This window comes from Crocuta crocuta, unplaced genomic scaffold (genome assembly GCF_008692635.1).
Source record: "Crocuta crocuta isolate KB4526 unplaced genomic scaffold, BGI_CrCroc_1.0 scaffold26, whole genome shotgun sequence".
NCBI lineage: Eukaryota > Metazoa > Chordata > Mammalia > Carnivora > Hyaenidae > Crocuta > Crocuta crocuta.
In genome coordinates this window covers 15,518,264-15,530,878 of record NW_027532249.1, presented here as the reverse complement: position 1 = coordinate 15,530,878, position 12,615 = coordinate 15,518,264, and the positions used below count along the sequence as shown (strand labels likewise).

Genomic DNA, 12,615 nt, shown 5'->3' with positions numbered 1-12,615 from the left:
AGGCATGGGGGAGGTAAGGGTAGGAGGCTCATAAAACAATGTATCGTGTCAATAAAACAATGTATCATGTCAATAACAGCCTATTCCACCCTCTCTGGGCAGCTATGGCCAAAGTAACCACGTAAACCTGAGTGAGTCCTCTGTGCCCAAGTCTATCCACTGATAAAATTTGTATAAAAATGCATGTCTGCCCTACTTCCGGGGAGGCAGCACAACAGAAGAAACAGAATATTCAGCAATATTCCAACTGTGCCCTACATTTCCCAGCCCTCTTCCAGTTAACCAGGGCCATGTGACTAGTTCTGGCCAATCAAATACGAGCAAAGTGATGTGGGTCACATGCAGACAAATGTAATCAAACCCTCATGAAACATTCTCTTTTCTCCTGCTCATGTTCCTAAGTGCACACCTATGTATAGATAGTGGTCCTTCGGCCTGGGTCCGTGTGTCAGTGTGTGGAACCATGATCCCTCACCAGGTTACCTTGTAAATATACCGTGAGCAAGAACGAAACCTGGATTGGTTGACCGTCTCTTTTCATCTCTGCCAGAGGAAATTTTATTTATCCTTCAAAGGCAATCTCAAATGCCGCATCTTCCATTGGACTTTTCCAGACGGGAATTCCCAATTCTCTATTTTTTAAATACTAACTAATTTTGCCTAATACTACTGAAAGTCTGTAAAGCATAGCTCGGGCTCTGTGGTCAAATGTACCAGGATTCAAATCTCAGCACCAGCATACATAGCAGGTTAGCCTTAGGCAAACTATTGAACTTCTCTAAACCTTCCCCACCTTCAAATGGGGCTAACAGGGAGTCTCATGAGATTTGAAATGAGATACAGGTAAGGAGCGTGGCCCAGGGTCTGATGTAAGACATGCATGAAACTTCAGTTTACAATTTTTGTGAGTTGGCCCTATAACAAGATTGTAAGAGCCTCACATACCAAGGTGATCTACTCATCGATTTTCTATCTTCTGCAGTAACTGGAATAGTGATAAAAATTCTCTAAAGCAAAATGGAAAAAAAATGAGAGACAAAGTTTAAAAATATCAAGGCAATGGAAATGTGAAATAAACCATGTTGATTTGGGAAATGTAGATACGTGTCATCTATGTTTATAAGTGGCCATTATTAGAAATGACTTTAGGTACAGAAAGGAGAGGTAATCATACTCCTTCATTTCTAGCATTTTCCTCTGGTTTTTATAATGTTTCATTGAAACATTTGTACTTTAAAACTCTTTGAGGACATATAAGGTATTAGACATAAGGGTGCTCTGAATTCTTCTCAGCAAATCACTAGGTGTGAGTGACCAAGATAGATTGGGTATTGCTGAGTAAAGCAAAAATAACACCAACAAAGAAAAGTAAAACAGGGGTCTTGGGGGGTAGGTGAGGCATTGTCATGCTTAGAAATGTCTTTGAGGGGTGTCTGGATGGCTCAGTCAGTTGGGCATCTGACTTTGGCTCAGGTCACGATCTCACAGTTTGTGAGTTCAATTCCCACATCAGGCTCTGTGCTGATAGCTCAGAGCCTGGAGCCTGCTTCAGATTCTATGTTTCCCTCCCTCTCTTCCCCTTCCCCACTTGCACTCTGTCTCTCTCTGTCTCTCAAAAATGAATAAACATTTAAAAAAGAAAAGAAATGGGGCACCTGGGTGGCTTAGTCGGTTAAGCGTCCGACTTTCGCTTCGGTCATGATCTCGCGGTTCGTGGGTTCGAGCCCCGCGTCGGGCTCTGTGCTGACTACCAGCTCAGAGCCTGGAGCCTGTTTCAGTCTGTGACTCTCTCTCTCTCTGACCCTCCCCTGCTCATGCTGTCTCTCTCTCCTAGAAATAAATAAAACATTAAAAAATAAAATAAAATAAAATAAAATAAAATAAAAAAGAAAAGAAATGTCTTTTAAATGTATAAAAGTGTGTCTTTTACTGGAGCCGTTTTCCATGTTCCTGAAACTTCACAAACTGGTTCTCACAAAAGATGGGCTTTCATTCATCTAAATGTTTAAGCAATAGCGACATCATGTGGCCACTCTGGTAGCTAACTAGTCTTCTCTCCCAACCCTGAATTTCCCCAGGGAAACATCAATATGCGTGTGACCTTCCCTTCAGAGTAAATTCATTCAAAAAACATTCAGTGAATGGAGTGTGGATTCCCATGCTTAGGAAAGTCACAATGATATGTCTCTCTACACAATGATATGTTTCTTTGAAACATCCTGTCGCTAAACTCTTAACCAGGCAGCCTATCCAGAGACTTAAACTAGTCACACAGCAATCAGTCGAGTTTGTCTGACAAAACATCTTTTGAACATTACTGGGATGGACCCATTCTCTCAGCCAGTTTCAGAATCAATGGCACAGAGAGTGTGGGTGGTCTCTTTGCACTACTCTGATAAGCCCCCCAGACCAAGCTGAGACCCTTCGAGCGGCACTCTTGTGGCCTCCGTAATGAATAGTTTTGAGGAATTCACCGCAAATGCATGATTACTAATGTCAAGTCCCTCCTTCACTCAGCTGAATGTTCCATGAGGACAGGGGCAGGCGTTTTCTGCTCATTATTGTTGGTTCACCCTCTGCCCCCCACTGGCGGATGCTCAGCCAGACCTTCTCAGGTATTTATTGAGCACTTACTGTCTGGCAGCCACTGTTGCAGGTGCTACAGGTTTTGCAGTGAACACACAGTTCTTCCTCTCATGAGGCTTTCAGTCCGGTTGGAGCACTCAGGCAATACCCAGATAAGATGGGAGAAAATGCCGTCGTGGGAGAGAGCACTGTCCATGGGGGAGTGGTTCTTTGTGCTGGGGAATCAGGGAAGGCTTGGCTATTAAGATAACAGCTGAGCAGAGGCCTGAAGACAGTGAGGGAACCACTTGTGTGGTTAGGAGGAGAACAGTTCTAGGGAATTGAACTTGAGCTTAGGAGGGAAATAATGAGGCAGGGGTGAAGGGAGGAAGGAAGAGCTCATGCATCACTGGACAGGGCTTGAGACCTGGGTTCTTACTCTGACCTTTCATAACTTCTCCTCTTTGAACCTCAGTTTCTGCACTATAAAGTGAAGAATTTATATTAGATATCACTATAGTCATGTCAATTTTAAGACTCTCTATCATGAAAAATCACAGATTGTAACTTTTCAGGAGCTTCATGTGTTTAAGTATGCATGCCTGTGTGTGTGTGTGTGTGTGTGTGTGTGTGTGTGTGTGTTTCATTTCCCAAAGCAATTCTTCTTTCAAGGATTATCAGACACACATGCACGCACACACACACACACCACTGTTTGCTCACTATTTAAAAGAAATTTATCTTAAGTCTATGAGTCTAAAGATTGATTGGTCTTACACTAATATGCGTACTTCTGGAGAGTTGTCATTATGGGCCCAAACCCAGGAATTGCTAAAAGATCAGGCACTGTAATTTGACCCTAATAACCATTCGATGGGATTAAAGGGAACAGTTAGCTCCAAGATATCAACACCTGTAAAGTATGTGGCATTTTACCAAAGAAGGAACTCCCAATCTGGCAGCCCCCAGCTGGATGGTCTGAGAACTGTATTAACGTTTGCAGTCCTCTGGTAATACAGTGACTGCCATATACAATGCAATACAGACACACTATGCAATAGATACAATAACAGAGAGAGGATAAAAGCAGATTAAATGGGCGCCTTGGTAATATGCTTCCCCAGTTTTCATCAACATACTCACATGTGGAGCCAAATGCTGCAGACAGGACAGAGCCCACGTTGGATCAGCATCAAAGGGCTCATCATCAAGATTTCAGGAATCAGAAAGGCCCACCTGCCCAAAAAATGTCTTCTTCACTGGACCATCGTTTTGCCTTAAATGACATCATTAGAAGTTCATTCTTTGGGCTGTTATTATTTCTAGAAAATTCCTGCTAAAATGCAACGAGGTTCCTACAGGGAGCTGCTACCCATTCCACTTTTGTGGCACAGTCACAAATGTCACAAATGCCTTAGGAAGAATGAGCCAGATCAGGAGACAGTCCAGAGGATGAAGGCTTGGGTGGAAGTGCTCATATGGGAAGGGAGGGGGAAAATCATGACGCAATGCAAGAAAGAGTCAGTCCCATGTGATGAGTTTCTATGTACACCGGGCTCCATAGCCAGCCTCTTGACATGCACAGCACACATTTTACAGATGAGGAAACTGAGGCTTGCCTGAAATCTCACAGTTGGTTGCAGAACTGGGATTCTATCTCAAGTTTACAGACTCCCCATGATGCCAGAGGCACTGGACACTTCAACAAAAAGGAAACATTAATAAGGAAAAGGAGAGTGAAAGGGGAGGTAGGAAAATGAAAAACTTGACTGTCATCTGTCCCAGCTTCGGACCTGAGCAGTGGAGAACTGTGGGTACACCAGGGGGCAGCAGGCACCTCTGAGGCTGCCACACATTGTGTTGAATGGGATGACTTGTCATAGCACATTCTAGAACTGTGCTGTCAAGGATTGTCAAACCCTAAATACGAGGCTGAATAGTATCGTGGAAGAAGAGTGTGTTCAAATATTAGCTTCATCACTTCTTGAACATGACACTCAACTTCTCAGAGCCTCAGTTTCTTCTTCTGTAAAATGGGAAGAATAGCTACCCCAGGGGGGTTTCTGAAGATGAAAATATCAACCCTAACCCTGTGCCTAACACACAACACATATATCATTACATGTGACCCTGTCCTTTTTACCCTGAGAGAAAAAACCAGCACACTAGGAAAAACTGAGTTCATTATATCCAACCAACCTGCACTCTTCTTGTCCCATAAGCTACACCCAATCCCACCGTCAGCCTCCAAGGGGCAGCAGATCTGCAGCTGGTCGTCTCATTCACTCAAATTGCCACTTCGCAGAGCAACATGCATCCCTACAATTCCCTGAGCAGGCCCAGGGAAAACAGAGCTCCTCCTGGATTATGGCATGTGTACCCCCCTCAGAGAAGGCACCAGGGTACTTCTGGGCACAGGATCCTTTGCGAGGTTATACTACACTGAGGAATATAGTAATGAGGGAAGGTTGAAGAGTTGAGGATCTAAGAAGTCAAACCTTCCCTCATTAGTTCGAGCCAAGAAGTGATAGAGCTGAACTTGTAATATGACCCTTAGAATCTGCTCACCAGAACAAGGTCATACTTTCTCATGCTTATGAGATGCTTATGAGAAAAAGTTCAAGTATCCTTGACTTGGGAGAAGGAAAACAGGCTGTGCGATAGCTCTCTGCTCCTACCCTTATGTCCCACCCTCATCCCAATCCTGTTGGGACTGCTTATGAGTGCCTCGTACATAGTAAGCACACAATAAAATTTGATGGTAGAATTTCAAATAAATTAAATATTGGGTGGATGGATGGATGGATGGATGAATGGATAGATGGATGGATGAATCTTAATCCACATAGTTACGGTCCTACTGACTTTGAAACAGAGATTTTTTTTTAATTGGGCTACACGCATCATGCTGCTAATGACAATTTGTCACAGTGCTATGGCTCTGTTCACTAGCGTTTGGTGCGGCAGGGGGAGAACATATCCCAACAATCCAAGTTAATTATTCTCATGCCCTAATATCCTCCGAGCCTCAGAGCCTGACTGGATAAGACAGCCCTGTCAAAAGAGAGCATTCAAAAGAGAAATAAGATTCCACTAATGTGACTACAGAACTCCTGGAAGAAAAGAGCATTTATTCTGGAACTTAGAGCTGGATGCATGGGTGTTGGTTGCTTCATTGCTTTTTCGAATTGTCCACATAGGATCTCCAGGCTCTTTGGTATATATATTCCCAAAAAATATTAATATAAGTTTTTTAATGAAAGAAAGGCAAGGAGAGGGTTAACAACTGGCTCGAGCCTCAGCAGAAAAGAATAAATCTTTAACCTAAGCCCTCACGCCTTCACTGTGGTGGGCAGTGCGGTTGACGGCAGAAACAGTGTGGTGCCCAGACGAACAAGTAGACAATGAAAGAAAGAGATCCTGTGATCTTTACATCCTTGGATAGTCTTGAATTCCACACAGCTGTTTCCGGACAAAGGGACATTCTGGAACTGGAGTCTTCTCCCTCAGGATTGATCTTCGTGTCCTTTATTACCTAAGAGTGGCGCGTCTTTGGTGCCAATGATGAAAGCCAATTCACAAGCCGCGGTGGACAGAAAGGCTTTTTGTGATTTCCAAGTGTGCAAGGAGGCAGGCAAGGGCAGGCGCCCTGGCACTCCTGAAACCCCACTCAGATCTCGAGGGCACCGTGGAGTTCAGCTCCTCCCCGCTGACCTTAGAGGCCCCGACAAGCCACTTCAAGGAGATTACCTCGTTTCTATTTTGCAGCTTTTCTAGGCTTCCACAAGGTGGTTGTCTGGACATAACACATACTGGCAGTTCATCTTAATAGAAAGCAGAAGGAAAACAGCCTGAGCAAATCCCCACCCAAAGCAATTCACAGTGGCTGCTTTCAGAGGGCCTCGGGCTCCCTTCAGCCAGACGGCCCCATGACAGAAGGATTTGAGGGTAGCACACCCCCTGGGGCAGGGGGAGAGCCCAAAACACGCAAATTCTTACCAAGAAGGAACAGCTTCTCCATTGGCATCTCTACGTCTGCTTTTGTGGAATTGCAGTATTCCAACTGAGAAAGCAAATTAGGAAATGAAAATTACTCACGTTAATTGCTTTAAGTCTGATTTGATCATCGATATTTTTATGTCTTTGAAAGAAACTGAACACTCAGTGCAGTGACTCACCGAGGACACATCATCAGTTATCCCTGCTCCCCTCCCAAGCTGAGCCGCTATTGCATCCACACAACCTGCGGGACAATAAAACTCTCCCCGGCTAATCTCTTTCTCCTATGCTTCCTTTGCCCCCCTTTACCTGTATTTCTGAGTGGGGTGTATTTATTTGCTAGGGTTACTATAACAAAATACCATAAAATGGGCAGCTTAAGAAACAGAAAATTACTGTGTCACAGTTCTGAAAGCTGGAAGTCTGAATAGATGTCAGCAGGGCTGGATCTTCCCGAGGGATAAAGGAAGGCTCTGCTCCAGGCCCCTCTCCTTGGTTTGTGGATGGCCATCTCTCCCCATGTTTGTTTACATTCTCTTCCCTTTGTGTGTCTGTGCCCTAGTCTCTTCTTCTGATAAGGACACCAGTCATATCAAATTAAGGCCCAATCTAATGAACTCATTTTAACTTCATCTCTATTTTTTTAATGTTAATTTATTTTTGAGAGAGAGAGGTACTGGTTGGGGAGAGGCAGAGAGAGGGAGAGAGAGAATCCCAAGCAGGAAATGCACTGGGAGTGCACAGCCCAATGCGGGGTCCGATTTCACGAAGACTAAGATCATGACCTGAGCCAAAATCAAGAGTCAGATGCTTAATGGACTGAGCCACCCAGGTGCCCCTTAACTTCATCCCTTTAAAGACCCTGTCTCCAAATAAGGTCACTTTCCGATGTATTGGGGGTTAGGACTTCAATGTATGAATTTGGGGTGGGCAAACAATTCAACATATAACATAGGGCTTTGTCAAAATCCCTTTTTCCAAGGGATTGACAGGTGTGTGTGGGGCCAAAATCACTTCTTCAAGGCTGGATGCTATCGTAAATACAGAAAGGTGTAGGCCCAAAGCAGTCACATGTTCAAGTGGATGTGCTTTACAGAGCACCAAGGAAACACATGGATTTGTTTGAAACTCCAAGGAAAATGGGAAAAGCCCTTCCCAAAACAAGATAAAATATTATTTTCTGGTACATATCAAGCCACAAAGATAATTTTGCGTGTGTGAGGGAGGAAGTCCATTTCCTTATTGCATGTCCTTAAGCATACTATTTTTCTTCTTTTCAACGATCTTTGTATTCTATATATTCCATATTGACTCATAAATCCACACCTAGTCACACCATGACTGTTTAGCAGTGCAAAGAGCATACTCTGTATTCTTGAGACATCCAGGGACTAACTGGTTATGATCTCTTATCACATACTCACCAGGGAGCAGCGGAATAAAGTATGAGGAATTCCATCTCTTCTGGTCCTTCTTCAGCTTGGCCTCTCTTTTCTCTCTTCTTTTTTCTTTTTTTTATATTTAATGTTTATTTATTTTTGAGAAAGTGAGAGAGAGAGAGAGAGAGTATGAGTGGGGGAGGGTCAGAGAGAGAAGGAGACACAGAATCCGAAGCAGGCTCCAGGCTCCAAGCTGTCAGCACAGAGCCCAACGTGGGGCTCAAACTCACAAACCTTGAGATCATGACCTGAGCCAAAGTCGGACGCTTAACGGACTGAGCCACCCAGGTGCCCCTCTCTCTTCTTTTTTAAACTTTTTAAAAAAGTTTATTTATTTATTTTGAGAGAAAGAGTACACAAGCAGGGGAGGGGCAGAGAGAAAGAGAGAGAGAATCCCAAGCAGGCTCCGCCCTGTCAATGTTGACCCCAATGTGGGGCTCACACTCACAAAACACGAGATCATGACTTGATCAGAAATCAAGAGTCACATCCTCAAGCAACTGAGCCACACAGGCACCCCTTCTGTGTCTCTTCTTTAAGTGGTGTAATAAATGTCCAGCTAATAATAACCATAGAGAAACAAGTGATATCAGACTCTATGCCTTCAACTGTATTGAGCATCTAAACCAGGGCTAGAGTTTCATGGACACAAAGCAGATCCTGCCCCTTGGGGGACTTCCTTGCTGCATAATGGACAAGGGGCTGTCTACACTTCCAGGTCAGCATCCAAACCAGAAAGTCACCTGTCTTTATCTTGGTAGTATCAAGATACTTAGGCTTGTCTCCCTCTCAAGGGTTCTTCTGACTTTTAGTCCCTTGCTGCCTAAGAAAAGCTAGGGTTCATCTGGAAAAAAAAAAAGAAAGAAAGAAAAAGATAACCAGGATGATTAAAAGTGAATACTGTGTCGTCTGGAAAGAAGTTGAAGGAACTAGCCTGCAGAAGAGTAAGTAAGAAATTTAAAGAACTGTCAGATGAGAGGTTGCTAATTAGTACTGGTGGAAGTTAGAAAGAGCCCAAAGGTCAATACAAGGTTATTGCTACAAACTTTAACTGTCTACAAGTTTCCAGTCACTGAAGTGTGGAAAATAACACCATTACACACAAGCACGGTGTCATTCCTAAGAGGAGAGGCTATTCAAATTTGAATTCTCACTCACCTCTTTGTAACCATGAGACCTTAAATAAATTTCTTTACCTCTCTGACCTACAGTCTCTAGCCCATGGTAAATTCTCAGGTATCATTAATACACCCACCCACCCTCCATGCTCCCCTTCCCTTAATTCTTTTCAGAGAGTTACAGGTACTAGAAACTCTGATTTCCATTCCTCTCATTGAAAAACTAAGAGAATCCAACATCTCAGCAGGAATATTTCACTTTCCTCCTTGTGACAGAATCCACCTGCAAATTCCTCTGGGTGACTGACTAGTAAAAAGAAGGCACAGGCTCACGGCTTCTGTTCTCTCCTTTCTACCTGGAGGGAACCAGGACTTGAGTGCCAGTTAGCACATAAAACATTCAACTCCATCTTGCTAGTAGTTTTAACCACATTTAAATATTTCATAGAGAACATTTTTCTCTGAAACACTCTCTTGTCTCGCTTTTTGACAGCAAGTGACCTGAATTAATGCGGAGAGGCCAGCATAAAGAGCAGAAGACATTAATACCAGGCAAGGTCTAGTGCTAAGACAGTTGAACAGTATTCCAGATTCTGTTTGCTTGTCCATCCATGTTAAATGTCCAAACATTAGAGCCTCTCAACACCTCAGAGATATCACTGACCGCATGGGAGCTTACGTGCTGAAAGAAACAGGATATATGCCACCACACACTATTCAGTGCCTCCTGGGGTAGATCAGACTGCTGTTCAAAACTATTCACTCCCTGCCTTCCTCTTCCAAGGCAGGAGGATACTTCTCCACCCTCCAATTCGGAGTTCAGTCACGTGACTTGCTTTAGCCAACGAAATGTGGGCAGACACACAGGGTGCCTTTGGACAACAGCTGTCCCACCGAGTCTCTCGTTCTTCCTTCATGGCCTTAAGAAGAGCATCCCATCAGATGGCTGTTGCCTGTCTGTCTGGGCCTGGAATGAATCCTCAGGAAGCAAACCTGAGCCCAACTGGCAGCCAAGAGCCAGACCCAGCTGGACTGTAACTTGAGGTGGAGCCACCTGACAGAGCAGAGCCCCGATCAACAGACAGGCAGATACTGAGCAAAACGTTATGAATCCTCCCCGCTTGAGCAAGTATCACATTCTTCTAGTTAGTACCTGTACCATATGATGTAGATTTAACTACATGATAGAGAGTACGTGGCTGTCACTACTCCTGATATGCAGTGTGTGTGTGTGTGTGCGCGCGCGCGCGCAATATGATCTGTTTCTACTCACGACACTTCTTTTTTTTTTTAAGTTTTTTTTTTAAATGTTTTTATTTATTTTTAGGAGAGAGAGANGATCATGACCTAAGCGAAAGTCTGACACTTAACCGACTAAGCCACCCAGGCGCCCCTCTACTCACAACACTTCTGACACCAATGTGTCAGGTTTCCATACCAAGCAATTCTCTGATTCTCTGCAGATGCCAACTGGGTGTCTTACAATGTAGTTTAATTCTGACATGAAGTATTCACAGTTCGCATAGACTCCACATGTTAAGTGGACCCCAGTCCCTCAACGCTGCCCCCCTCCATTTCAGATGCCAATCTTGAGTGGTGGCTCCCCAGGTACCCCCACTTCTGTCCAACATGGCTACCAATCAAGGTTTCCACAACCCACTTCTCAGGTTCAATAGTGCGCTATGACAGCTCACAGAACTCAGAAAAACACTTTACTTGTTGCTGGTTTATTATAAAAGGATATTATAAAGGATACAAATGAACAGCCTGAGGAAGAGGTAGGTCCACAGGACAAGGTCCAGAAACATTCCAAGTACAGAAACTTCTATCCATTGGAGTTTGGAGTGCCCAACCCTCCCAGCACATGGATGCTGAAAACATCAACCTGAAAACACTCTGAATCCCATCATTTACATTCAAAGAGAACCCATCACTTAAGAACGGTTGATTACATCATTACTTATTGGCAATGAACTCTAGCCACCCTTCTTCGAGGTCAAGGGGTGGGGCTGAATGGTTCAGCCCTCTAATCACATGTTTGGTTCTTCTGGTAACCAGCCCCCATGCTGAAGCTGTCTAGGGAAACAGCAAGAGTCACCGATTAGCATAAACCCACATGCAGCTAAAAGGGGCTTATTATGCCTAACAGAAGAGGCTCCTAGCATCCTTACTACTTACGAAACTGTGAGTTTTAGTACTTCTGTACCAGGAACCAAGGGCAAGACCAAATATACATTTATTATTGTATAACAATATAAATAGCTATAAATAGATCTTTTTATGAATAAGATGAAGAAGCCATCAAGTGAAGGACAATCGCGTGGAAGAAGAGCCAGAGAAAGGAAACAGCCACCTTCATGGGTTGTGGGAAATGATGATTAACTACCATGAAAAAGTTCATCTGGCCCATTCTTACAATCCCCTAAGGGAGCAATGGGTGAGTCTGAGAGCCCAAGACTGAGCCATGATCCACAGTAGTTGTTGAATCATCCATTTTCTAAAGTTCCATTTTTTTCAGTGACCATAATGGCCCTGGTGATTGGATAACTTGGGTGTCAACCTAATACATGCATTTTGCAGTCATTCACCCTGGCATCCACAGTTTGGGGGAGTTTAACATCAGATCAGTCACCATCACTAACATGAATTGAATGTCCATGCAGAGCTTGCTATAGAATTCAGGGGCTGAGTCCCTGGGATGACCCTGAGCCTTTGCTTAACCCCTGGGCCTCAGGACTTAGGGTTTCCAACCTAAGCAAATGCATTGATCCGATAACCATGCTGCCAGGCCCATGGGTGTCCCCCACTCACTTGTGACTGAGAAGAAAATCAAATACTACCACTCTATCATTGCTGCTAGAAAACATGAGGGTTCAGGAGGCTGGTGGTGAGGCCCCAGGGGACAGAATGGCTGGAAAATACTGGGACTCTCAGTGGCCGTAAATGGGATAGAAAGCAGAACACACACCTGTGCAGAGCAGAGACCTTGCATCGACACAGCGGCGGGGTGTCCTTACGGGGTGAAGTGTTTGCTCGGGGTGAAAATGGCTGGCTTTAAATCCAGAGCAGGGAACATAGAATAAAGAGCAGTGTGTTGTTTGGAAACAGAGGAGGACATTGAGCAAAGGGCAATAAGGGAGATTCAAAACATGCTATTTAGTGGCTATAATTGGCTTTTGTTGTAATGAGGAGGCTAGAAAACCAAATGGGGAAAAAGAAAGCCCTCCTCATATTCTGTGATCGCATATCCTGTATCTAGCTGTCGTGAAGGAAAAGGACAGGAAGAAAGGACTGCCCCACAACCCCCAGTTTTCCCAGCCACAGAATACAGGGACCTTATCTAAATGCTACTCACTCACTGACCTGTCTGAAAAGGAGGAAAATAATACACCAGCAATGGGAATACGCAGGAAAATTGTGACAACAGCAAAACATTCATTTTTCATTGCTGCTTAACAAATGACCAAGAAAGCAGTGGCTTAAAACAACACCCA

The 12,615-nt window shown here is 44.1% G+C and overlaps 1 long non-coding RNA gene across 1 annotated transcript in view; it reads right to left on the bottom strand.

Moving 5' to 3' along the window:
• LOC144243156 (uncharacterized) overlaps positions 1-12,139 on the bottom strand; it is a 46,903-nt gene extending 34,764 nt beyond the window's left edge. The window contains exons 1-3 of the long non-coding RNA XR_013338551.1: positions 12,090-12,139; positions 7,989-8,072; positions 6,565-6,628 (exon numbers count right to left, since the gene is read on the bottom strand). This is a non-coding gene — a long non-coding RNA (uncharacterized LOC144243156). The remainder of the gene's footprint in view (positions 1-6,564; positions 6,629-7,988; positions 8,073-12,089) is intronic.
• Between the last annotated feature and the right edge of the window lie 476 nt (positions 12,140-12,615).